The following is a 26,958-nucleotide window of genomic DNA, read 5'->3' on the forward strand; positions in this document are numbered from 1 at the left end:
CTAGGAAGACTCAAAGGCTGGGTTTACTTGGTAACTGGAGGCCTGGGATCACCTAGAAGCCTTCCTCGCTCACATGTCTGTTGGTTGATACTGGTTTTCATCTGTTACTGCAGCTGAGGCTATTGGTCAGAACACCTCCATATGGCCTCTCCATGTGGCTGCTTGGGCATTCTCATAGAACGGTGGCTAGGTTCCAAGAGCAAGCATGCCAGGAGAACCAGGTAGAAGCTGTATTCCCTTTTATGCTGTAGCCTTGTTTCTTATTTGTTTCTTTGTTCAGGGGAACTTGTAAGACACAATGTCATTTCTGCTAAAGTTATAAGCTTACCCAGATTCAAGGGGGAAAGAATACAGAGCCTACCTCTCAGTAGGAGGAATATCTGCATCACATCTTAAGAAAAGTATGTGGGTTGGGAAGTATTTTTGTGGCCATCTTTGGAAAGGATAACATATCAGAATTGTCTTTTAGGACACTCTTCAGAGAAGCAGACTAGGAATGACTCCCATCCTGCCCTTTCCCAAACCTCCCTTGAAGCTTTGATCCTTCAGAGAGACATCCAAGAACTCTGCTAAGATCCATTTTCTCTAGGTGTTCTAGACTCCGTGTGTTCTAGACTCTGTCACCAGAAAAGAGTGTGAGGGGCTCTATTAGCTTAAGAAACCAGAAGAATCATATTCATACACCCATTCATTCAACAAAAATTTATCAGCACCTGCTCTGTGCCTGGCTCTGTGCTAGGTCCTTGGGAGAACAGACAGATACCATCCTGTACTCTCAGTGCTGGCGTTATAATGGAGGAGACAAACAACAAAGTAACAAATAAATAAAGCAAAATATTGATAGCTTGTAACAAGTGCTAAAAAGACATTAACTAGGCTATGCGACTGAGAATGGTTGGCAGGTGCTTATGTTGATAGAGTGGAGACGGACAGGCTTTCTGAAGAAGTGAGTTTTAAGATGATAAATGAAGGACTAGGAAAAGACTTGAAGAGTGTCTTAGAAACAGGAGACAGCAGATCTAAAGTTCCCAAGGTAGGGAAGAGTAAAGTGTGTTCTAGGGGAATAGTGTTAAAGTGAGTAAGACATGACGGGGGGCTGAGTGGAGATAACATTTGTGGAGCCGTCAGCACAGAGATGGCATTTCACACTGTGGGGAGGAAAAGGAGACGCAGACAGAGTATAGCTGAGTCAGACAGGAGAAGAGCTAGTGCACAGAGGAAGCCCCCATTTGGAAGTCTGGTGGGTGAGACAGGCAGAAGAGGAGATTGGGAAGGATGGCAGGGACGGAAGAGGAAACCTGGAAAGCACAAAAGACAAACGATAGAAGAGCTTTGCTTCCGGAACACAGGAGCAGCTATCTGCTGAATTCAGCTGACGGGTGAAGGAAGATGGGGCCAGACACGAGTCCTCCTACAAACCAATGCCAGGAAAAATCAATTGTTTCTCTGAATAAACTGGGTATTTAAAAATATTGATCAGTGAATCAAGGATGATTCACAACACGCTAGAACTAAAAATGACATTAATGTAATCTAGTCAATCCCACCACTTTTATAGAGAAGAAAACAGGCCCAGAGATGTTAGGAAACCTGCAGATGCTCTGGGCTCCTTGGTATCCCGCCCCCTCCCGTCAGCCCCGTCCCTCAGGTCACTGCCCTGTGGGGAAAAGGCAGGTGTTCCTTTCACCACACTGAGCTGCCAGGAGTCTTGGCCATAGATCTGGTCCTCAACCATAGTAGCCAATTTATCCCAATTGCCTGATAACATCTACTCTCCTCTCTTAAAATCATTATTATTTTTCTGGCTGTTTTTAATGGGTATGCTTTCCTTGGCTTTTAGTTAACAGATATTTTTAGAAAGCATGATCATGAATTATATTAATTTTTAAAAATGAGTGTGTAGAGGAATGTTTAAGTTAGTCCTGTACATTTGGAACCTGGAAAGGATTTTCCTATATAAACCATATTGAACATGATGGTTATTTTCTACCGCCAAAGGCCTTAATTCATCAGGTAGCTGAAATACATTCATATGACTCCCTTGGGTTGGCCCATTTATTATTATTGCCCTAGGGGAACTTGGTACAGTAAACCTTTATTCCTGCCTATTTGGGGTGAGACTTCCAATGGCAGCAGAGATGAGCACAAAGCACCCTTCTATGGGTCCCCTGGCTGTTTCAAAGCTCTCCACCCACTCCTTTTAGCCCCTGGCCAAGTGAATAACATCTAGGACCAAGGCAAGTAGTAAAAGGATGGTGTTGAGGGGAAATTGAAAGAAACTTCTATACCTGTATGGAGGTATTATGACATTCAGAGGTATTATGATAGTCAGAAGTTTTAGCTCTTATAATACCACAGATATTATTATATATTTCTAAATATGATGCGAAAACTAAAGTTCAGAGAGGTTAAGTAACTTACACAAGTTAACACTTCATAAAAAGACTATTAACAATCCATTTGTATAGTGAAATATAATGTACACAGAAAAGTGTACAGAGATTTAGCCGCTCGCTGTGTAAGTGTAAGCACTCGTCACGTCAAAGCTGAAGCATCAGCTCCCTTGAAAACGTCCCCTAAGAGTAACCACCCTCCTGACATTTATGAGAATCACTTCCTTGCTTCGCTTTATAGTTTTCCCACCTAAGCATGATATTTGGTTTTCCCTGCTTTTTGCATTTTTAAAAGATGAACTCATATAGTGTGTATTGTTTTGTGTCCAGCTTCTTTTGCTCAACATTATTATTATTTTTTTTTTTTCTTGCGGTATGCGGGCCTCTCACTGTTGTGGCCTCTCCCATTGCGGAGTACAGGCTCCGGACGCGCAGGCTCAGCGGCCATGGCTCACGGGCCCAGCCGCTCTGCAGCATGTGAGATCTTCCCGGACCAGGGCACGAACCCGTGTCCCCTGCATTGGCAGGCGGACTCTCAACCACTGCACCACCAGAGAAGCCCTGCTCAACATTATTTTTGTACAAGTTTAAATTGCATGAATAGATCACAGTTCATTAAAACCATTGCATATTGAGGATTTGGGGGTTGTCTTCATTTTTCAACTACTTCAAGCGATGCTGCTGTAACATTCTTTTACATAACTATTGGTCCATATTACTGTCGGATATATAACACTTGGATTTATCTATCTATCTATCTATCTAATCTGTATATATCAGGGTATACACCTTTCTGGATCATGTAGTATGGGTTTTTTCAAATTTAGTAGATATTCCTAAACTGTTTTTGAAAGTTGCTGTCCAATTTCATTCTCATGAACAATGTTTGAAATATTCCATTGTTTCACATCTTTGTCAATACCTGCTATTATCATTTCTTTATATTTTAGCTGTTCTGGTGTTTGTGTAGTGATACCTCAGGGTGGTTTAAATTTGCATTTACCTGAGTACTAATGAGATTGAACATCTTTACATATATTTATTTAATACTCACATTTCCTATGTTGTGACTTGCCTAGTCAAGTTATTTTCTCTTTTTCTATTGGGTTGTGTGCTGATATAAGGGCATTAGAATACTTTAAATCCATTCACACTTCTTCTGACTTATATGCTGTCATGTGTTGTTGTACATCTTAATTCTATATATATTTTTAAAACCATAAGAAATTATAATCACTATTAACGTGCATAATTAATATTTATTTGAAGTTAAGCTCATACTTGATACTACCTTTATTTTTCATTTTTCCTTGCATCTCAAACCTTCTGTTTCGGATTATTTCCCTTCTTCCTGAAATACATCCTTCAGAATTTCCTTTCGCGTAGGTCTGTTAGTAGAAAACTCAATCTTTGTTTGTTTGAATATATCTTCATTGAACTTCCTTCTTTATGGATATTTTAGCTAGACATAGACTTCTAGATTTTTAAAAACTCATCAAACCAGTAATTTCATTACATTCTGACTTCTTTTATTGCTCTTGAAAAGTATTCTTGTTGGCCAGTTCTTCACAGATAATATGCATTTTTTTCTTTAATTGCTTTCAAGACATCCTCCTTGTCTTTGGTTTTCTGAGTTTGCACCATGGTCTCTGTAGGTGTGGCATCCTTTTTATTTTCCTGCTTCGGATTCATAGAACTCCCTGAGTACGTGATTGGTATCCTTCTGTAGTTCTAGAAAATGGTCACCATCTCATCACGTATTGCCTCTTCCTCACTCTCTCTACTTTTTTTTGGACTCTGATTTAACGTATGTGAAACTTTCTTACTGTAGACTTTTCCTGTTACTTTCTATGCTAAACTTTTTTTTCCAGGTGACGACTATGTTTTCTGTGAGCATAACCAACCCAGAGTACAGCAGACCAAATCATAAAGACTTTTGGAAGTATAAATTGAAGGAAGGTAATAACTTTACTAGTTTACAAAATTTTGGCAAATTAATACAGTCCTTGTGGATACAATATAATTTTCACACCAAAAATATCATCGAAGCACCAAATCAAAACACTGTGGTTCTTAGCAGAGCAGGTTATTTTATACAAATTAATATGCCGTTAAAACTATACAATTTCTCCTTTCAAAGTGAGTTCCTTCAAGCGAGCTGTTGAGGGCACCTACAGTAGAGCAACCGTGTGCACGTAAGAGGTGGTTCTGCTTTGTTCTGAGGTTGGTCCCAAGCCAATTAGAATGCCCGTGTGGGAAAAGCTTTAAAATCCTACCTCAAGGAGAGTAACTATGCCAATACCAATTTCAAAGTACATTTTCAAAAATTGTTAAATTGTCACCTGTTACTGGAACCCTCAAAATTAGACGAATATTTTGAACTACACTAATTTTGGATGATCCCTTTTATATGAAAGTCCTGCACCTCTTTGTTCTGGTCAAAACGCACGTAGCCTTTCTTTAGGCTATTAAAAAAATTCTACCTAAAATGTAGAATGTTGTATTTTTAAAATAACAAAGAAATACACTGCCAGCTTAAAGACACCTGGGACACCCAATGCTATATACCAATTTTCATTATCATTTCTCTACAAATGCTGCATCTGCCTTGGGGCAGTACTTTATTTTGGGGGGGGGTACGCGGGCCTCTCACTGCTGTGGCCTCTCCCGTTGCGGAGCACAGGCTCCAGACATGCAGGCTCAGCGGCCATGGCTCACGGGCCCAGCCGCTCCGCGGCATGTGGGATCTTCCCGGACCGGGGCACGAACCCATGTCCCCTGCATCGGCAGGCAGACTCTCAACCGCTGCGCCACCAGGGAAGCCCTAGGCGGGGAGGCAGTACTTTTATTACCCCCATTTTAGAGATGAGGCACAGAGCAGGTAAGTAACGTGTTCAGAGCTAGTAAGGAAGCAGTTGAATTCCAGAGCCCTTGCATCTAACTTGTATGCTGTTAAGTCCTAATGGATGGATACCTACCCAGAGTAGTACTTCAGTTATAGTGATTACATATAGTTTTCAAACACTGAGGATCAGTGATGCAAAACCTAGGTCAGCACGCGGTACAGAGGGTGCAAACACACCTTGATTTCTAATGGATTCTTTCTCAAACCCTTTCCCTCAGAACTCCTTCATCATTTCATATTCTTGGCTGTTTGGCCTCATCCCTTACCAATACGGTTTCCTGTCTTCATTCCTGAAATTCCGCAGCATACTCGACATTTGTTTCAATGGATACTCTGGCTTTGGGGGGAGTAGGAGCTGGGAGCAGAATGGACTTTCCTTGCACAAGAGATGGGAGAACTTGAGTGAAGCCTTGAGTAGGAGAGGAAGGGGGATTCGGGGGAGGAGTCTGTGGGTTAGGCAGTAGGTGTGAGGAGGGTAGACCCCTCTTTGGGGAGGTCTGGACTTTGGAAAACAGTAATATTTTACCATATGCAACCTTTTTTGTGTGTTTGCATAACATCTTCACTTATGACCTCAGATGTGATGACACGCTTAAACAATTTGATTTCCTGTGGAAACTGCTGAAAGGCTGAGTTGATATTTTGGTTGATTTCAGCCAGAATCAGGGTCAACAGGCATGGATGAGGGAATACAAGTCCGATAGACAAAAGATTTTTGCCCAGACAGTGGGAAATTGGCATCCGGGGTGTCAAATATGGACAATTCCTGATAATGGCCTAGTCCAGTGTCTGACCATGGGAGAGGTGACTGAAAGGGAGTGGCAGTGCAGGTCTTTGGAAGTGACAACACTGAGGCAGAATTCACTCATAAGAACCCTCGCACTCCGATTATCGTTGCTTGCTCCCTCCTGCTATCATTATAACAAGCCAATCACTGTTTTTGTGTGTTTTCAATTTCCTGCCTCTATCAAAATATTCAGATGGAAAGTGGAAAATTGAGAATCCTCAAGAAGATGGTTTGAGTAACACCAAGCATCCAGCACTGGGAAGATAAAATGTCAAGGTGATTGATGAATCACCTTTATCTAGACATTTTGAAGTCAAGTAGGAACAGCCAGAAAGTGGGTACTGGCAGACAATTTCCTAGGAATGAAATCTGAAGTTGGAATATTTCATTGCATCTAACCTGAGAGCCTACAGAGAATGGGTCTCCACATTAGCCCAGAATTAAAGCTGGCCCAGAGAAAAGCCTGGGAAGACTGTCAAAGGAAAGATTTTGAAAATTTAGGTAGCAGGAGATGAATGGCAAGGTCACAGCTAAGATGAAATAGCCTTGGAAGTAAAACCTTCATGGGAAGCAAAGGTCAAGAAGTACAGGAGGAAAAACTCAGGACACTTTAGTAGTGCAGACCTGTGGGGAATACGCTTCTGAAAATAAAATAAAATGAGACATCAAAGAGGCCTTTACAAGTTGAAGCCTTATTCTTACCTGCAGTCAAAGATAAGATTTAAATTTTTTTGGAGCAAAGTACAGATGAAGAATAAATCAAATTTAAGTGCACTATAACGTTCTTAACGAAGTAGAAGTCAGAATTTTGGATAATAGCAATGGAGAGAAGAGGATCCAGTTCTGTTGACCATGTTTTGCAGTTGCTTCTTGGACACTAATGTGTATAGACTCACATGGGGATCTTTGTTGCAGAGTTTGATTCACTATGTCTGCAATGGAGCCATACCGTCCTCATTTCTCAAATGCTCCCAGGTGATACCAGTGCTGCTTGTCCTCAGACCACACGGTGAGTGACAGGGCTGTAGAGCAGAGGTTTCCACACCCGGATTCCCAAGAAAGCTCCCCAGGGAATACTGATATGCAGCAGGATTTTGGAAACAAATCTATTGAAAAACTTGTTGGAAATGAATGAATGCAAAAACAGAGGAATCAGGACCATCATGAAGCTTCTTCAAATAAAACTTTTTTCCCAACATGTGGAAAACAATATCATGGATATTTGCATAAAAGATCTAACACGGCCATCAAAAATTTGGGGTGGATATGGTATGTTTTTAATAAATTGTGCAGTGTTTGTCTTAAAGATGTTGAAAGCCTGGAGCAGATCACAAATGGTAGATGAAATGAGTAAATCTACAGACATGTTAACACTTTGTAGCTTCTTTAATCATTCTTTTAATTGGTTGGATAATAAATGTGGCCAGTAACTTCTAGGTATTCAAGGAGCTAGAAAGAGAGAAAGAGAATCTGAGTGCATGTGTGTATAAGTACGCATGTGTGTGAATGTTGTGTTTAAAGGCATGCAACAAGAGTGTGTGTGTGTGTGTGTGTGTGTGTGTGTGTTCACTGAGAAGCCAGGGCTAAGAAATGCTCACATCCAGCATGTGTCACATCTTACATTACATTCAGGTGGTGAAAACATGAGACTCTTTAAGCACCTACTGTCTTCCAACTTCACCAGACTCTTACTGTAATTTTTGTAGACTCCTGTATCTTTAAAGACTCAATAGGATTCCATCTCTGCTACAACCAGTTTTGTCCCTTTTAGTAAAATGTAATTAGATGCAAATACAAATCACAACTATTGTCAGAATTCAAATGGGTTCTGATGAGAATTAATATTTTCCACTCATAGAAGTACTGATTCAGAGCACACAATAAGGCAAAAATTCAAAATTAGGCAGAAACCACTCATTTCTCAAGCAGAAATAGACATATTATATTCATCTTATAGAGATTAGAACTGTGCAATCCAGATATCAGAGCTTTACGCTATAAATGATTTCTTATCGTCCCTCTGAAATCTCACCCTCCATAATGACAGTTGAATAAATGAATATGTGACAGAGTTAATTGAATGCTATTATCTCCACTTTACGGTTTTAATTTCAGATCTAGTCTCATTGACACAATTATCCAGGAAAGCATTATGTTAAATAAACACACAACTGTGATGTACTGTATGTATTAATCAGAATTTTTGTGTTTGCAATTGACGAACTCAACTCACACTGATTTAAAACAAAGGAAAATGAACTTATTGATTCATGTAACTATAAAATTGAGGTACACTTTGGGTATAATTGGAACCAAAGAGTCAATTTTTCAATCTCTTTATTTTCTTCTTCTGTTTCCTTTGAGTGTTGGCCTTATTCATTCCTATAGCAGAAATTTTTTTCTAGTCAAGGAAGGTGTCTCAAAGTAGCTTGAACTTATAGACTTTAGAACTCAAGATCCCAGAAGAAGAAAAAGAATCTTTTCCCATACCCATGGCAAAAAACTCCTTGGGGAAGATCATGATTCAGCCTGGCTTACGTAACCGTCTCTAAACCATCATTGTGACCATAGGGCTGGAGCCCTCCGCTGGCCACACTTGGGTCACATGCCCATCTCTGGGACTAAAATGTGGTCGGTATTGTTCCCATCTTGACAACCTTGAATACAAGAAGGATGTTTTCCCTGAAGGAAGGGGCAATAGGCAGACTGATAATGTATTTTCACTCTATTACAGTTCTAGCTTGAATGGTAGGTAAGATGAGACTCATGGGGGTGCTGTCGAGGACAGGAAGAGAAGTATTTGGACAGGATACAGGGAAGTTTAACGGACAAGACATATAAATAACAGAGGAGTCTCAAATTAACACGTATGTTTGTATAGGAAGATTTATATCTCTTGCTAGTGGACTTCAGACAAGCTATCAAGGCTACAATGACCTGTAGTAGAGTATAAAGTTATCTGGCTGCAGTGGGTGGTCTTAGGAGATTTAACAAGCATGAAAGCATTTATTATTAAGTGCAGAAATAGTTCATAATGATGTGGGATCTTGGATCTAAAATTAACCCCAAATATCTTTAAAGCATGATTATCATGATTGTATGTTTTGTCAGGAGATCAGCTGAGCTGTAGAGAGCTGAACTGTCAGGTGTTAGAGTGACTAAAGCAACAAGCCAAAGTGAAAGTAACAGTGTAGACTTTCATCACTTGCTGTGATGATCACTTGCATAAGCAAGAGGCCGAACCCAGAGAAAGCATTAACTCCCCCCTTCCCCATCCCATTTCACTTTTCCCCATGGAATGCATGCTTGGCAGGTTCAAGTGCATCAATGCAGACTTAGGGGTGGTCTCACTGTTGAGGGAGCCCCAAACACAAGGTTCCTGAAGTTTTATGGCTCCTATAGTTTTATGGATTGTATGTAAACATGATCAGACTCATGTTTAATCTGTGTGCTGGAGGGAGGGAGGAAAGGGAATGCTAGAAGTAGAAAAGACTGGATACTGACTCAAGTCGGCATGCTCCTCTGTCTTTTGTATGTCCTGTGAATTGGTAGTTGGACCCAAAGTCTTGATCAGACACACGTTTAAATCCTTTTGGCAACACTACTGGGTAGTACTGTGTTCTTTTTCCCCCACCCACAGGTTATTGAAATATAATAGACATATAACGTTGTGTAAGTTTAAGGTGTGCAATATGTTGATTTGATACACTTACATATTGCAAAATGATTACCACCCCCCTTTAATACAAATTGCCTTCCAGAAATATTGTGCCAATTTAATTCTCGATAGCAGTCCTTGCAAATGCCAGCTCTTCAGCATCATTTCTAGGAAAAGACATTACCTGGTTTTTAAATACTGGCAATTTTGGGGAAAAAGATACTATACTGTTGTTTTAATTTGCAATTTTTTGCTTACTAGAGAGCTTAACAATTATTCATGTGTGTATTAGTCTTTGTATTTCTTTTACAACAAATTACATGTCCATGCTTTATGCTCATTTTTCCATACAGGTTGTAGTATCACCCATATTGGTTTATTCCGTAGTATTTATATATTAAAATTATTAATCATTTGCCTGCCATATTAACTGTCAGTATTTTTCTTGCCTGTTATTTATTGTTTAATTTGTTTGTCATTCCTTTCTATCAGGTTTTGAAAATTTATATAGATGAGTCTATAATGTTTTTTCTTTGTATTCTAGAGTTTTAATCTTAGAAAACCAATTTCCTCTTAACTAATATGATACATCACTACCTACTTTTCCTTCTCACTATGTTTACATTTTAACATTCATCTCAATTCATCTACAACTTATTTGAATATGTCTTGTAGAGTGATGATCAATCGCCAATGTTTTTTCAATCACCAGTTTTGCAGATCATTTATTAAGTATATCCTCTCCACACTGTGTGGCTGTGGAATGGAATGGAATGCCAGTAGGAGAACAAAGCCAAATGAGCAGACAACTTCTACAATAAATGTCAGGTGAGAAAGTATTCACATGAACCCCCAAATGCAATTGGTTGGCATGAATTAGGTACAGAAACCTTACCTGCCTGAGATCAGCAACTACAACAGGCGGAAATGGAAGGAAATCAGAGGGTTTTCTGAGAGTTCTGGTAGCTAAAAACCTCAAAACTGCTCCCACATTTTCACAGGAAAGTGCAGTTGGCTGTTCTGAGAACAGAAAAACTTGTAGAACATTTCCCAATCTTCAGTTTATTGGCGAGTGCTAGCATGGATTGGATCTGTGAACTCTCAAAACAAACTATAGCTCCCTTGCAGGACAAATCTGTGCTCTTAGGAGAGACTGCTGAGTGTAGAATCCAAATTGAGCAGGATGGAGACAACAAGTGCAAAAGAAAACACCTGTGGTTTATTCGGGATGGTTTCCAGGGAGCAGGAGAGTGGCACTGATAGAGTGAACCAGGAAAATCCAATATAAGGATGCTGTAATCAGTTGACTACCCCATAGGACTGGGTCCCAATTCCACCAGAACTTACTGAGGAATTTACTGTGATTTACGATACGGCCTACAATACGCTCAATTTTCAAACATGTTTCCTGTGCATTCTTCAGAGATATATGGAGTGATGATTTTTTTTCTCAGAACTCTCCTGTCAATTCATTGTAAGCCTCTTTAGCAACTGCCATTACAGGATGACTTGATCAGATTTATTTTTTGCTGTGAGGCTTAATCAAGAATACTGAAGACCTGTAGATGTGTTGTGGCTGATGGGCGTGGGATGGGGATGGCTAAGGATGGGATGCTGGATGTGGAAGTTGCTAGATGTCACATTCAGTTTCTGACAGTTAAAGCAAGCAAAGGACAATAATTCAAACAAGACAATTTTAGAAGATGGATAATATAGATGATGAATATGTATATATATATATATATATATAATGTAGATAGATAAACTCAATGTATTATGTATTAAATTAATAACAAATGTGTCCAGCACTGGCCTTTTAAGTGTATTCTAGTAGATATTCAAGTTTGGAGAGTGAAATAGACGCTGCCTACCAAATCACAACTGTTTAATAAAGTACTGATTATTGATTAGGTTGCCAGGAATGTCAGTGCTAAGAGGAATCTGCCCTGGCTTCACTACTGCACAGGACAGCCATATATGTATATGGCTATCATGTACAATAGTGATTATATATATATAATTATGTATATATGTATATTAAATAATATGTATACATTATATAATCATCATGTATATGTGATTATTATGTGTATATGTATATTATATCAATCAACCCTGGGGCATTAATCCTTGAATCCTGGATACCTTTTGGGAGATTCCCCTCATTCCTCATTACCATACAGGTGGCCATGCCAGGGAGCCATCTGCTTGTTTGTGGTTTTGTTTTCGTTTTTATCTTTTTCTTATACCAGTCGTAGAAATGCCAGCATTTAAGGTTCTTGAGACATGATCGCAAATATCATTTCAAATTGTATTGATGAATGGACAAATCTGGCACTGTCCTAAAATTCTGTTTCAATACAAGGTGCATGCTTTCCATGCAGTAATTTAATTTTCAATCCTTTCAGGGCAGTTTCTCCCTATTTATTTTCATTTCAGCTGGATATAGGGTTGGTTTCTGTCATGAGTGGTCATGGAAATGTAATTGAGTGTAGTCTCTTCCAATCTCTTTCGTGAAAGATGCCTTTCAGAATCTCCCATATTTCACGTTAATCAGAGCCAGTTGATTGGATGTGTTTTTGTGGATAACTCTTCCTCTGCCCATCCTGCTTAGGTCCGGGCATTCAAACTCCATCAGCTTCTCTTCTTTTAGTAAGAATGCCAGAGGAACTGATTGAAGGACTGCCTTTGAGCAAGGAGATGAGCCGTTTAGTAGCAAGGACTCAGATAGATGGGTTTGGCATAACCTTCCTTTGGAAGATGATTTAGAGTTTTACACAACAATCTGAACATTACTTGGGGCTTAAAATGAACGTCAATAAGGGAAACTTCGAAGGTAGCAGGCGCTGTGTGGCAGAGACCTCATAGCCTGAGTAACAATAATAATCTTTACTTGTTCCCTTAAAAGCAGATAGCGTTGAATTTTTTTCTGGACTTTCAGCCCTATAAGCCTCCATAACCTCAGGCTCAGCGTTTCCGTGGGCCGCTTTCCCACCTGTGAGGAGGAAAGCATCATGGCTGATGGCTTTCTTAGTCACCTTGAAAATCGGGTGTGGTAACCAAGGCATTTTTCAGAGGCCACAAAAATCAAGAAATGGAAACCCTTTCTTGTCCTCATACCCAGGACTCAGCTACAGGGTGGGCAAAATGGAAACATGGGCTGCAAGGCATGGAGTTGTCTCTCTAACTGACTTGGTGGATAATTCTGCTAAAAGAAAGACCATTCTAAGCCAGTATTTGGGAAGCTGTCCAATTATAAAAATAGGAACATCAAGGACAATAACAGTTACCATTTATCAAGCACATTCCAAGTGCTGAATGCTTTACAAAAATCACCCTTAATCCTCTCAACAAGAAGTACATTCATTTTCACTAACACTTTCTAGACACAGAAACAAATTTAGGAAGATAAACATGTTTTCCCAAATCTTCGTACGGATGTGAATACTAAGCCAGGTCTGTGAGATACAAAAGCTCACGTTTTTAACCATCTCTGTATTCTGTCAGGATAAATAATACTCGCCTCTACTGAATTAATATAAAATGTGAGATACTATACGCACATTGTTACTAATTTGCGAAGTAGTATTACCACCATCCCCATTTTACAGATGGTGAAACAAAGGCTCAGCAGGGATTAATAATTTGCCCGAAGTCACACAGGTAATTGGGAGAAGGATTCAACCCCAGATGTGTGAGCTTCAAGACCCATTTTTCCCATCAAGCCACACTGACTTCTGGGGCCCAGGACCTTCTTGGGTATGAAGAGAAGAAGTGAGCTCAGAGTTTCCTGACCTTCCAAATAGAGCTGGAATTAAATGTCAACTTTATTTATCTAGGAGAATTTATACAAAAGAAAAAGAATGAATGTAGCATATGTCCCTGGAAATGGAATGCCTTGAAGTTAATGTATCCCTTGTGAACACAGAATTTATCAGCCAAGACAGATGGCTGGCCTTGTGGAGTCAGAGAGTGCAAGGAATTTTGAAAGTCCAGCATCATTCAAGGCATGGGAATTCAATTCTAGGCGCTGAATTTCACAGCGTGTGAAGGGAACTTTTGGAGGAGTAATGGAGAAGGCAACTCGCCTTCAGACACAACACGTAGCTTGTGATTTCAGGATGTTGATGTGCGTCTTATTATGTTATTCCTGACGTGGGTCCATTGTATTTTAATGAACGTGTAGGTGGCCCTTAGATTGGATCTATGGTACGTGTGCTGCTTGGCCAGGTGTGGGAACTCAGTAAATCAAAGCCTGCAACAGAAGCCTGACTTTCCCCCCAAAGGTACACATTTCTATCTAAGGATAACTTGGGGAAGTCTGATTACACCACAAAGAAGTGGTCAGAACAAAGAGAGAGTAAAATAGATCCCTTAGATCAGAGGGAACATTTTCCTGTTTTGTCTCTTTCAAGGAGCGCTGAAAGAGCTTCAATCCCTGTGACTACTCTTTCATTGTTTGCTTTCAGCAAGGGAGCAAGCAGTGAACTGAAGGAAATCACTGTTGCTCAGCTTATCACTTGGAAGTTAATTAAGACATCAAGGCCAGCGACTGTCATTTTGTGGGATTTCTAGAATTTTGAGGGTGCTAAAGGATAGAGCCTGGTCAAAATTCAGGATAAGAGCACAAAGAGATATGGATTAGTGATGGGAATAATTCTTAAATTGGATTGCTTGTTTTTGTTTTGCTAGTGGAGTTGTATAAATTCTTTATGTATTTTGGATATTAACTCCAAATATGATTTGCATATATTTTCTCCCATTCTGTAGGTTGCCTTTTTACTATATGATATGCAAATATTTTCTCCCATTCTATAGGTTGCCTTTTTACTCTGTTGATTGTTTCCTTTGCTGTGCTAAAGCTGTTTAGTCTGATGGAGTCCCACTTGTTTATTTTTGTTTTTGTTGCCTGTACTTTTGGTGTCATATCCATGAAATAATTGCCAAGACCAATGTCATGGAACTTTCTTCCCGAATTTTCTTGTAGGAGTTTCACAGTTTCAGGTCTCACATTTAAGTCTTTAAACAATTTTAAGTTGATTTTTGTGTATCGTATAAGATATGGGTCCAGTTTCATTTTGTTGCATATGGTTATCCGGTTTGTCCAACACCATTTATTTTTTAAGTTTTTAATTTTTTTTGCGGTACGCAGACCTCTCACTGTTGTGGCCTCTCCCGTTGCGGAGCACAGGCTCCGGACGTGCAGGCTCAGCGGCCATGGCTCACAGGCCTAGTCACTCCGCGGCATGTGGGATCTTCCTGGACCGGGGCATGATCCCGTGTACCCTGCATTGGCAGGAGGACTCTCAAACACTGCGCCACCAGGGAAGCCCCAACACCATTTATTGAAGAGACTGTCCTTTCCCCATTGTGCATTCTTGGTTCTCTTGTTGAAAATTAGTTGACCATATACATGTGGGTTTATTTCTGGGCTCTATATTTGTTCCATGGGAATAAACTTAACTAAGCAGGTAAAAATTTATATACTAAACACTGATGAAAAAAATTAAACGAGAACAACAAACGGAAAGCCATCTTGTGGTCATGGATTGGAGGACTTAGTATTGTGAAAATGTTCATACTATCCAAAGCTATCTACAGATTCAATGCAATCCCTATAAAAATTCCAAAGCCTTTTTACTTTTTTTTACAGAAACAGAAAAAAAAAATCCTACAATTCATATGGAACCACAAAAGACCACAAAGAGCCAAATCAATCCTAAGAAAGAAGAACAAAGCTGGAGGCATCACACTTCCTGATTTTAAAATATACTATAAAGTGACAGTAATCCAAACAGTATGGTACTGGAAAAAAGATAGAGCTATAGACCAATGGAAAGCCCTTTTATTTTAATGGAGCAACCTAGAGGAAGCTCACACCACTTCCACTTACTTCCCATTCATCAGAAATTTGACTACACTGTGTTGTAAGGAAGGCTGGGAAATGTAACCTTGATTTTGGGAAATTATTTGTTCAGCTAAAATTGAGAGAGAAAGGAGAATAGTTACTGGGGGATAACTAGCAATCTCTGGCATACAAAACTTTACCACTCATTGAGAAACTGCTCATCTGATCTAAGTAACTGATAATCTAAACACATCTTATCTTTGCCTCTTACTAACTGGACCTCCCACAGATGTGTTTTCCTGTTTATGAAACGGAGATAACAAATGGTGATTAATGTTTATAAGGTATTTGTTAGAGCATCTGGTACATAGTAGGTGGTCAGCAATGAAGGGTCCCTTTTTCTTCTTTCTAGAAAGCACAAAACTCTGGAAATTCTATCAGGAATGCTGTATAGTACAGCCAGCTGAAAGTTTAGAACCCACATTTGATTTGTTCATAGGAATTTCATCTTCTGGCTGGACACACATACTGAGAGGCAGCAGCTGCAGAGCCTAAGATAAGTGATTTTGAAAGCTTCTCTGTGAGCACACAGAGCTCACAGAGATAAAAAATAAAAGCCATAAAGCAAGAGGATGTACAGTATATCCAAAGCCTAGTAATCAAGTTAGGAAAAGTATGTTTTCATCCAACATACCTAGGTGGAATCAGGAACCCCTAGAATTGATTAGTTGAGACCCAATCAAGCATTTATGCATATATAAAAGAGACATCCACCCAGAAGATTAAAAATAAATAAATGGAGCATTGAGACTTTTCTAATCGTGAAAATAAAATTTAAAGGCCATTTGTCACTTTCCTGTCATTTTGTGTCACAAAGAGACTTGCAGTCCCCATGGGCAAGCCTATTTATTCCTCCATCCTGTCCAGCAAGCAGGGCCCCCTGCCCTTGCTGGACGGGAAGGTACAGGTCTTCAGTGGGTCATTCCTTAGGCTCTGTTTCAGGGAGAGATTTGGGGAATCCTAGAGTCACAGGTTTTATAACTGTTGCCACTAGACAAATATCTAAACAGGGCTTTCAACTTTAGAAGCTGGTTTTGTATACATTCTTCTAGAAATCCACTCCTTCCTCTGACTTGTCCAGATACACTTAATGCTGAGGTATGTGTTTCCCCGACCCTTCCAGAGAGGTGTATATGAAAGCAGTGTAAGAGAGAGAGAGAGAGAGAGAGAGAGAGAGAGAGAGAGAGAGTGTGTGTGTGTGTGTGTGTGTGTGTGTGTGTGTGTGTGTGTGTGTGTTTGTACTACCATTGGAGTTCAAATGCAGCAAACTACCAGTGGGTTTCTTGGAGAGAATTACTTGATATTTGAGTTTTTTATCTTAGACCTTGACAAATATTGGACAATTGAAGTTTCATATTTGAACATAGAATTGAGACTTGCTGTGGCCTATCATGTAGAAAGTTTAAAGTGATGTTTGTTTTTTTAAACAACCTTTTAAATTGTAAATTAATTGTTTGCTATTTTGAAGTCAAAATATGTGCTGGAAAGAATAATTAAAAAAAAAACAACTCCAGCTCCTCTACTTCCTGGCTTTCTAAACATGGGAAAATGAAGTAACTTCTCTATGTCACAACCCCTCATTTGAATTCTATACCAGAATGTGAGTTCTACTGAAGCAGACATGTTTTTCTCTTTTGATTACTGATATATCCCCATTGGTTAGAATAGTACTTGGTCCACTGTATGTTTTCAATAAATATCTTTTGGGTGAATCAATTAAATGGGAATAATAATTCTGTCTCATGGGATTATAATGAAGATGAAATAAGACAATACATACGTAAAAACCCGGCCCTGAGTATAGCTCTTAGTGCTTGTTTAATGGTGACCTACTCTTAGTCATTGTTATTTGGGAGTCTCTACATAGCGCTGTGCTGATTAAAAACATGGCTTAAGTGTAGTCTTGTGTCTGATTTTTCAGAAACCATGATTACCTATCACCATCGGGAAGAGATGAGCAGCCTCCGCTCATCTCATTTCCTATCTGCGACCACTCTACATGGACGCGTTCCATCTGCATTCCAGTGAACTCGCTCTTGCCAAGGCGATCAATGACCTCCATGTTGCTAAACAAAGGCACCTTCTCAGTCAGTCCTCGCCTCACCTGACTTATCCACACCATCAGCGCAGTTGGTCATTCTTCTTCAAACGCTTTCTTCACTGGGTGTCCGGGATGCCTGCACTTTCTAGAGTTTCCTCCCACCTCACTCACTGGTTCTCCTTCTTGGTCTTTGCTTGTTTCTTTTCTTCTTCCCAACCTACTGAGTTGACCGTCCCAGGTCCCAGGGCTTGGGTCTCTTCTCTATCTGTACTCTCTCCTTGTTCAGTGTTCAGGCAGGAAAAATCTTGGTAATTTGAGGAGCATTTACTAATGGGACATTTTATGAAGATGTGAGCAGTTTAGGAACATCAACAATCAATAATCCAGTATTCTGGAATTAGAAACAGTGGGGATCCTGAGGGGCTAGAAGCAGGAGTGGTTACTAGAACCCAGAAAGTGTAGCTGAACGAGTGGGCTGACTGATGGGAGTCACCGCCTGTGATACAGGTGGGAGGATTGTTCTAGATTAAAGGAGACTAAGACAATATGACAAACAAATGACTGTGTGAGCATTAATGGGATCCTAGGTTTTTAAAAGCAGCTATAAAAGACTTTTATTAGAACATTTAGGGAAATTTGAATATGAATTGCTGAATAGTCGATACTATTGAGACCATATTAAGTTTTAGGGGTGTGATTTTTTTTTTAATATTTTATCTGCTAGACAAAGGCCACACTTAGCTCTTGTTGTGTTGGTTTGAGTTCTGTCTACTCCACTTGGTCTTTGATGATCCAAGAGCTGATGCACATGTTCATAAATAACACAGTGTTGGAACCGCCAAGAATCAGAAGAACTCTGATGGTTATGAGGCTCCCCCACTAGCTTTGTTGACCATCTAGTCTTCCTGTTCCCACTCACTTCATTTCTATTACATTGTTTAAGTGGCTCTGGCAGGTGAGCTCAAGAAGGCGGGGCTCTTTGCCTGTTTTATTCATGGAACTGGGCCACGTAGTAAGTGCTCAATTAAGTATCTGTTGGCTAAATGAATTGGATATAGGATACTAACTGTTATTGGCATATTGATTTTGATATTGAATAGCAGTGTGGAACTTGCTTATTAAGTCCACTTATTTATAAGTTATTTCTTGAATTTTCTTTTTGGACAATCATATCAACTGTGAAAACTGCCAGTTTGTTTCTTTGTTCCCAATCCTTGCACACTTTCTTCTCTTTTTCTTACTATGCTGGCAGGATCTTCAACACAATGTTGACTAGAAGTGTTGCCCACAGCCTTCCCTGCCCTGTGCCTTATTTCAGAGAGAGTGCCGTTGGTGATTACCAGTACGACTATCATTCTTTGTGGAATTTTAGTAGATACTTTTAAAAATCAGGTTAAGGAATTTACTCTCTATTTCTAGTTTGCTAAGAGGTTTTTTTTTTTTAAAAAAAATCACTTATGGGTATTCCCACTCATTCTACACCTGCCATTTTAAGAGATGTTCTTCTAATACCACTGAGAAATCATCTGCTTTCCAGTGCCTCCTATTCGAATTCACAATTCCTCGTTAGTTTTCAGTGAGGGGGGCTCATTTCCTGCCTTATCTTTTGTGCATCATAAAGTATGTCAATCCGGGAGGAGCAAATCAAATTCTTAAAAATTGGCATTGTGTCAAGCCAGTCTTCATGTCACACTGTATTACATATGAATTTCCAGGAATCAGACATCCATGCTGTATAAAATCCATAAAAATGCAAAATATACACTGCATATTCCAAGCTGACTTACGGAGCTGTATGGTGAGCGAGACCCTGGGGTCCTAAGGGTCTTTTTTTCTTTTATTGTATGTGAGAATTTCAGTTGTGCTGCTAATTACAATAACCCTGAGATCTGGGCACCACAATGGGATTAATGACAGCAGCAAAGACTCAGAGAGAGAGAGAAATTGATTTTTTGGAAAAGTCAATAAAAATTCAACTATAATCTATTTCTTGAAAGGGGGTCACCTAGCTGGTCCCTCCCTGTGGCCGGAGGAAACTTAAGAGCTCAGCGACTCAAAGAAAAGTTTCAGAATTCTGTGGACTTGGCTCCCTTTCGCTTCTCGTCATTCTACACCCCCTAAGCCCACCCATCGCCCTCCCAATCCTCGTTCTGACATCTGTTTTTTGCATCGCTGTCAGTGAAAACAAGCGTGGTGCTGTCTGAAACCCACAGAGAGCAACCTCTGGGGAAGAAAATATCAATTATAGGTGTGTGATTCATCACCGCCAAGAGTTGGCACACTGTCGACTTGCAAAAGAGCCTGTATTTTTCATTTAATGCTGAAAATCAGCTTTTATGTGTATGATTCAGGGCTAAGGGTGGGGTGGGATATATAAAACACAAGGGTTTCCGTGACTCAGAACTGGCAAAAGTCTGTGTGGGGAGAGAGAGATTGGTGGATTCATTCTGGCATCTAATCAGTCCCTGGGAATAGTCAGGAAATGGAAAGGGAGCCAGCTTATCAGCATATTGACATGCAGCGAGGGTCCCCTTAAATGCTTCCTAATTCCCTCTGCAGAAGGAGCCGCAGAGGAGAGCCACTGTCACAGGAAAAAAATCATTTGCTTGAACATTCTCTTTAATGAGGAGATGCATTCATTTTCTGGGAAACACTGTCATTTTGTCTCTAGCACACTAAAAGGACTGGCTGGTGCCATCAATTCCACCCAACACCCGTCAATTCAGTTAAACAACCAGCGGGGAGGAAAAGAACCCAGAAATCAATAACGGTTGTTTCATTGAATTGACGGGTTACTTCGAGCTCTTCAGATACATCTGTTGGCTTGTGTGCTCAGTTGCTGCCATGCCTGCAAAGTGTCGTATGGGAACTTCAGGCCAAGACAGACCCTGCTGGAAGGCTTACAAAGTGCAAGGTGACAGACAGAGGATGCAGGCTCACCGTGGCCAGCAGGTGCTTCTTTGGCGGGGCTGACCGTGCTGCCAGGTGCAGCCATGTGCGTCATGGAGGGTGTCTTGCCTCTGGTGAGCACGATGGTGAATAGTCTTAACAGCCACGTTTGCTGAGTGCCTTCTGTGAGAGAGGCGCTTTACAGATGTTATTATTTATGTTTTAACAAGCCAGCAAGGTAAGTATTGTCACCCCTCCCTACTCTTTTCTTGCTTGAGGGTTTTAGAGTCATTTACTTGGTTAGCCAACTGTGAGAGGCAGAGGCAGGATTTGAACCCACCTCTGTCCATTGCCAAAGCTGACGTTCTTTTCAGGATGCCACCTGCCTCTCATCTGTGCATAGCCTAGTGGCTGAGAACACAGGTTCTGGAATCTGACAGAGATGGGTTCAAATCCTGACCCTTGCCCTTACTGTGGGACCTTGAGAAATTTACATAACTTTCTGAATTTCTGTTCTCCCATCTGCAAAATGCGGATAATACCATTCATTGAAGCAATGTATATACCAAGTTCATTGTATAAGGACTGGGGTATTATCAATGTGGAAAAGGCTAGGTTTTTCCCTTAACTATTATTCTTAGTAATATCAGTAAAAGTAATGACATGAAATTTCTTAAATTCCTTCCTCTTTCCTTGTCCTTGCCACTTACAAATCCTTGGCAAGGTCTCTGTGAGAGGCATAATACAGGTGTCAATATTTAACTGCCTACCTCTGAATTTTAGTGAACATTTATTAGTATATGATACACTCGGGCCTCTGCTAAGCCTGCTTTATTCATTCAACATTTAAAAAATGCCCGTGGGTTGCTCATTCACCTGCCTGGAGAACGCAATGAAAATGCTGGCACTGAAAACCCAGAAACCCCATTTCTACGAAGTTCAAGAACAGGCAAAAAACTAACCTAAGACAGTAGAAGTCAGACCGGTGGCTACCTCGGGAGGGGGGCGGGACGGTGCGAATTGATGGGGAAGGAGCAGTGGGAGTCTTCGGAGTGCTGGAAATGTTCTCTGCCCGGATCTGGGCATTTGCACGTGTAACATTCAAGCGGTATGCCTACAGTGGCGCCCTGTACTGTACGTGTGCTCCACCTTAGTTAGGGAGAACGGAAATCTTAATCGTATAGAAGGCGCCACGCGTGCTTTCAGTAAGCAGGAAGCAGTAAACGGCACTCGCCCACCTATGGTACCAGGTAACAGATTGATTATTCCTTCACAGCAGAGTGAACCGGCCCAAATGGGAGCTGGCCCAGGGAGGTGACGTCATCGTGGAAAATGGGAACACACCCTATCACCAGACGTACAGGGGAGCTGAATGCCTTTCAGGTTCACTCTTGTTCTCAAACACCGGTGATAACTACCTTTGATTAAGTACCTAATTTGAACTAAGTACAGATACATATTTTTTTTTCTCTAGTTTTTCCAACCACCTTGTAAGGTAAATATTTTTTGTTCCATTTTACAGCTGAATTCGTAATTTAGAGGAACCTTATAACAGTAAGTAGTGAAGTAAGATTTTAACCCCGGTCTGTCTGGCTTTTTGGTTAAGGAGCTTAAGCTCTGCAGACAGAGTGATTGGCTTTCAAGTCCCAGTTCTGCATTTCCTAGCTCTGTAACCTTGGGCGAGTTCCTTGACCTCTCTGTGCCTAACTTCCTCATCTGCAGAAATGGGGATAATAACGGCAGCTCTATATACAGGGTTGTTCTGAGTTAGTCTACGTAGAGCACTTAGAACATAGTAAGAGCTATAAATGTGTTGACAATTTTGCCACTGAATGACACAAATCTCTCAAAGGTGGGAGGGCCAAATCCTGTGATTCTCTGAGATATAAAGCAAAATGTTCAGGTCTAAGCTAAACCACGTTTGATCTCTATCTCCCCTCCTATAGGATAAACAGCAAGACACCCTAAACATCTGGCAGGAGAACTCCTGGCTCACCGTCAGGTGGTGGGGTTGAGGTCCTTTGTCACATCAGCTCTCTGATCACGCCACCATTATCCTCAAAGTGACCTAAGAGAAAATGTTGTTCTAGGCCTGAAGGTGGTTCCTATGTTCAGGTCAGACACAAAGGAGTCTGGAAGCTGATGGAAGGAAGATTTTCCCAGTTCGTGACACCGGGTTGTCTGTCTGGATCTCCATCTCTATTCCCAGCCTGATTCTGGGAATTGCCCCCTCCTGGAGCCACATGGTGACTATGGACCTTGTGTAAACAGCACCACAGTCTAGCTGGTCTTTTGAATGGAAGAGAGAGGAGCTGAAGCGTGTAGGCAGCTACTTTCCACATTGTCTTGGAAAATCTCTGAGACAGGAAGTGTGCAGCGAGAGGGACAGGGAAAGAAAGATACAGGGGCAGAAAGGAAGAAAGGCTTGTCCCTCTGAGACCTGAGACCACCGTGGTCCATCAAGCATCTCATCTACAAATGACCCCTCTTTCTCCATGGTGGGTGTCCACCACTCGTACCTGAAGAGTCCAAGCAAATATACCTGGGCTGAAAAATTAAGAGGAATACAATTCATTTCATGAATTTTTCTAAAAAGCCTTTGCTGAATCCCCTGATCTGAGTTAGGAGCCCCCCTCACACCTGCTATTTCCCTTGTACTGTGGATTTAGCTTGTCTTAGCCCAAGCCATGGTCTTCTTAAAGTTTAAATCATATTAAACACATATTTGTCTGTAAAACACTTAAGCAGTTTCCAAAACGCAGTCATTTGTAATCTCCAGATTTTTTGTCTCATCTGTGTAGTTCCTGCATTATTTGTTTACATTTTAAATATTTAATTTATATTTAGTTTATATTTCTTTATGATTATGTGATTTTCTTTTTTTCAAACTGAGCCTCAGCCTAAGAAATATTTAAGAATTGAAGATTTGATGTGCTCTCTCTCTATATATATATATAAAAATTTTTTTATTTTTGCAGTACGCGGGCCTCTCACTGTTGTGGCCTCTCCCGTTGCAGAGCACAGGCTCCAGACACGCAGGCTCAGCGGCCATGGCTCACGGGCCCAGCCGGTCCATGGCACGTGGGATCCTCCCGGACCGGGGCACGAACCCGTGTCCCCTGCATCGGCAGGTGGACTCTCAACCACTGCACCACCAGGGAAGCCCTAGATATATATTTTTAAACATACATTAAAGTGAACACGCATCTATTTAAAATAAAAGATATCTATGTACCACCTAAAATCACATCATGCACCAGTTTGGAAAATTCTGCCCTAGCCTAAAAGCCCATGGAAGGCAGGGGCGGTGGCCCACAGCAATTTTAATGCCATCTGCAGCCTTAATTCCTCTTTGCCAGGTAGGGTAACATAGTCACAAGTTCTGGCGATTAGGATGTGAACACCTTTTGTGGGGTGGGTCTGTGGCATTACTCTCTCTACGGCCATGCTTGACACTTTGGGCACTGTTCAGAGTGGAGAGTTTCTGAAAAGCTGAGGATTCTACAGCTCTGGACTTCCTGTGGCCCCTTTTGTGGCATTTTTGGTATTTGGCCGGAATTATGTCTGATGGCTAACATCTCAGAAGATGTTGGTAATTTCTTGATTCCAGGAGTATATATATAGGTAAGGTCTACACAAAACCAAAGAATTCAGTTCTCTTCAGCAAGCAATAATTGAGTTTTGGTTTACATTCTGGGCCAAACACTGGGATGGAAGGATGATTACTGTCACGGGGCTTACTGTGCGCATCTTTCTGGTGGCACAAGGAGTGATCGCTAGGCCATCAACGGGCTCATCTGGGTCAGTCCATTTCATCGACTAGGATGGCCAAGGCAGCTTTCTGGAGGACCAGAGCTTCCATTACATAGACAGTCCTTTTAGAAGATATTTGTAGCACTGCTAAAAGTGTATGCAATTTGCACAGAATTTATGCCAAATTTGAGCTGATATAGGCTTTGTGGCCAGGACGGAGAAATGTGTTAAAGGAAACACATTTTTAAAAATTTAATTTAAAAATTTTAGTTGCGGTCAAATACACGTAACAACATTTACCATCTTCACCAGTTTTCAATGTACGGTTCAGTGGCGTTGAGCACGTTCACATCGTTGCGCAACCATCACCACCATCCGTCTCCCGGTCTCTCAGGGAAGCACATTACTGACAGGCCACCTTCCCAGATGGTTGAAGTTCTGATTTTACTTCCTAAGAGACTACTTGAGCTGGTTCCCAACACGTAATGAAAATGAAGCCCAGTATCCATTCCCCTCAATTTCCCCAATTTTCCCAGGCGATGCCTGTGGCTGTGAACTTGAGTGGAGATGGTGGAGTACGATGACAAAGTACCCCAAGAGTTTGTCTGCACAAGGGCTAAGCACCCAGAGGCCACTTGTCAAAAATAGCCCCCATCCTGGGGAAATGTGGAGGTCCCTGCAGACAGGTTTCCAGTAAATAAAAATGTAAACAGTCAAAGTTTATCCTGTGCTTTTGTCTCACCATCATCCTCAAAACACGCTGATGACGCCTCTTGTGGCATCTTGTGAAAGCATTTCAAAAAGAGGCTTCTTTAAAATGGTTTTCTATCTATGAAAACTTTACACTTCAAGATTTTGAGTGTGCTTGTCAAGGGTTCTGCTCATACACGCAAAGTTATAAAATGATGTAAAACTATCAATCTTGTACAGTGTTCTGGAGAATTCTGTGTCTTGTGCTAAAATATAGACTTTTTGTTCTTGTTAGGCCTAACACTGTATCAACTCTGCCCAAAAATGTCCGAGAAGGCTTCACCACCTCGTTCTTCTTGAGTTGTGTGTCTGGGGCTTGGGGCTGATCAGCCAGAACTAGGCTGCCATTGACCAAGCAAAATGGCAATGACCAGCCCCAAGGATTTTTTGCAGCCTGGTTGTCTAGCGTTAATGCCTCTGGCCTGTCTCAAGAGGCAGAGCCAGCAGGAGCATTTTCCAAAATGGCTCTGTATTTATAGGACTTGTTTTCTAGCTGACTCCATTTGTATCCCTATTTCAGATTTGCTAGGTTTCTTTTGCAAACATCTTCACCCTTATCACAGTTGCTAATTATGGAAGATACAGATGAAGGGCTTCTCCGATTTTAGCCCATGGCCACTTCCTATAAAAGAAGATCTCTCTCTGCTTTGAAAAAATTTTCTGAGCAGGCTTCAGAGCCGATTTAAATGATTGGAACTCTGAGTGGTAGAGATCAAGGACCCCATCTAGTGGGAAAATAGGAAGCTGCCACTGCAGTTATTGAATGAAATGTGTAGGATGGTTGAAATTCCTGCCCAGCTCTTCCCGTGGAGCCCAAGAAGGCCTGAATTCTAAAGCTCAAAGATATCAGCCTTTCTCTGTAAGTGCGGGGGCAGGAGTGTGCAGTCAGAAAATGCTTTGTCAAGGGAAGGAAAAGAGGCTTCCTCTGTGGAAGGCTTCTTCTCATGCTCCCTTTTCCCTTTCCTGAGTAAAGAGTCAGGAGCAGTCAGCCTGCAGAGGAGCCTGGAAGACTCCAGAAACCCAGGAACCTCAGCCTTGGGCAGCTACAGCGTGGCCATTCCAGCCGGGGACAGTCTGACTTTGACAGGTGGAGGCGGGAGGTGGGCGAAGCCAGCAGCGCTTTTCCTCCTCCCCCCTCGCAGGCGCGGAGGGGCCCGCTCTGCGTTTTGTCGTGGAGCACAGGCCAGTGTGGACCCAACGCTGACACCCGCCTCCCTCCCTCCCCACTCCGCATCGCTTCCTCTGCTCTCGCTGCCCTGGGGGCCGAGGGCCAAGACGGAAGGTGGGTGGTTTCCTGCCTGAGATACCAGGCTGGAAAAGCAGGTGGAGGCCTCGAGAGGCATTTTAAGGAGCTCAGATCCACCTCATTGCTGGCATCAGGATCGAATGGGTCGATGCATTGCCTAGACCGATGCCTGGCAGGTGGGTAGAACTCTGTAGCTGCTGGTTGTCATTCCTTCAAGAGGTATCTCCAGTTTCCCCGCCCTCTCCTTCTCCCTCCCCGTCTCATCGTGTAAAATCCCCCAGGCCCCTAGCCCTTCCCCCGACCAGGTTCCTCATTTGGCACAAGGATCTGGCGACCAGGTTCCTCATTTGGCACAAGGATCTGGCCTCCGTCTTTGTCTATCAAAAAACCCAGCAATGGGCTTCCCTGGTGGCGCAGTGGTTGAGAATCTGCCTGCCAATGCTGGGGACACGGGTTCGAGCCCTGATCTGGGAGGATCCCACATGCCGCGGAGCAACTGGGCCCGTGAGCCACAACTACTGAGCCTGCGCGTCTGGAGCCTGTGCTCCGCAACAAGAGAGGCCGCGATAGTGAGAGGCCCACGCACCGTGATGAGGAGTGGCCCCCGCTTGCCACAACTAGAGAAAGC

The sequence above is a fragment of the Lagenorhynchus albirostris genome, chromosome 18 (assembly GCF_949774975.1).
Source record: "Lagenorhynchus albirostris chromosome 18, mLagAlb1.1, whole genome shotgun sequence".
NCBI classification, from domain to species: Eukaryota; Metazoa; Chordata; class Mammalia; order Artiodactyla; family Delphinidae; genus Lagenorhynchus; species Lagenorhynchus albirostris.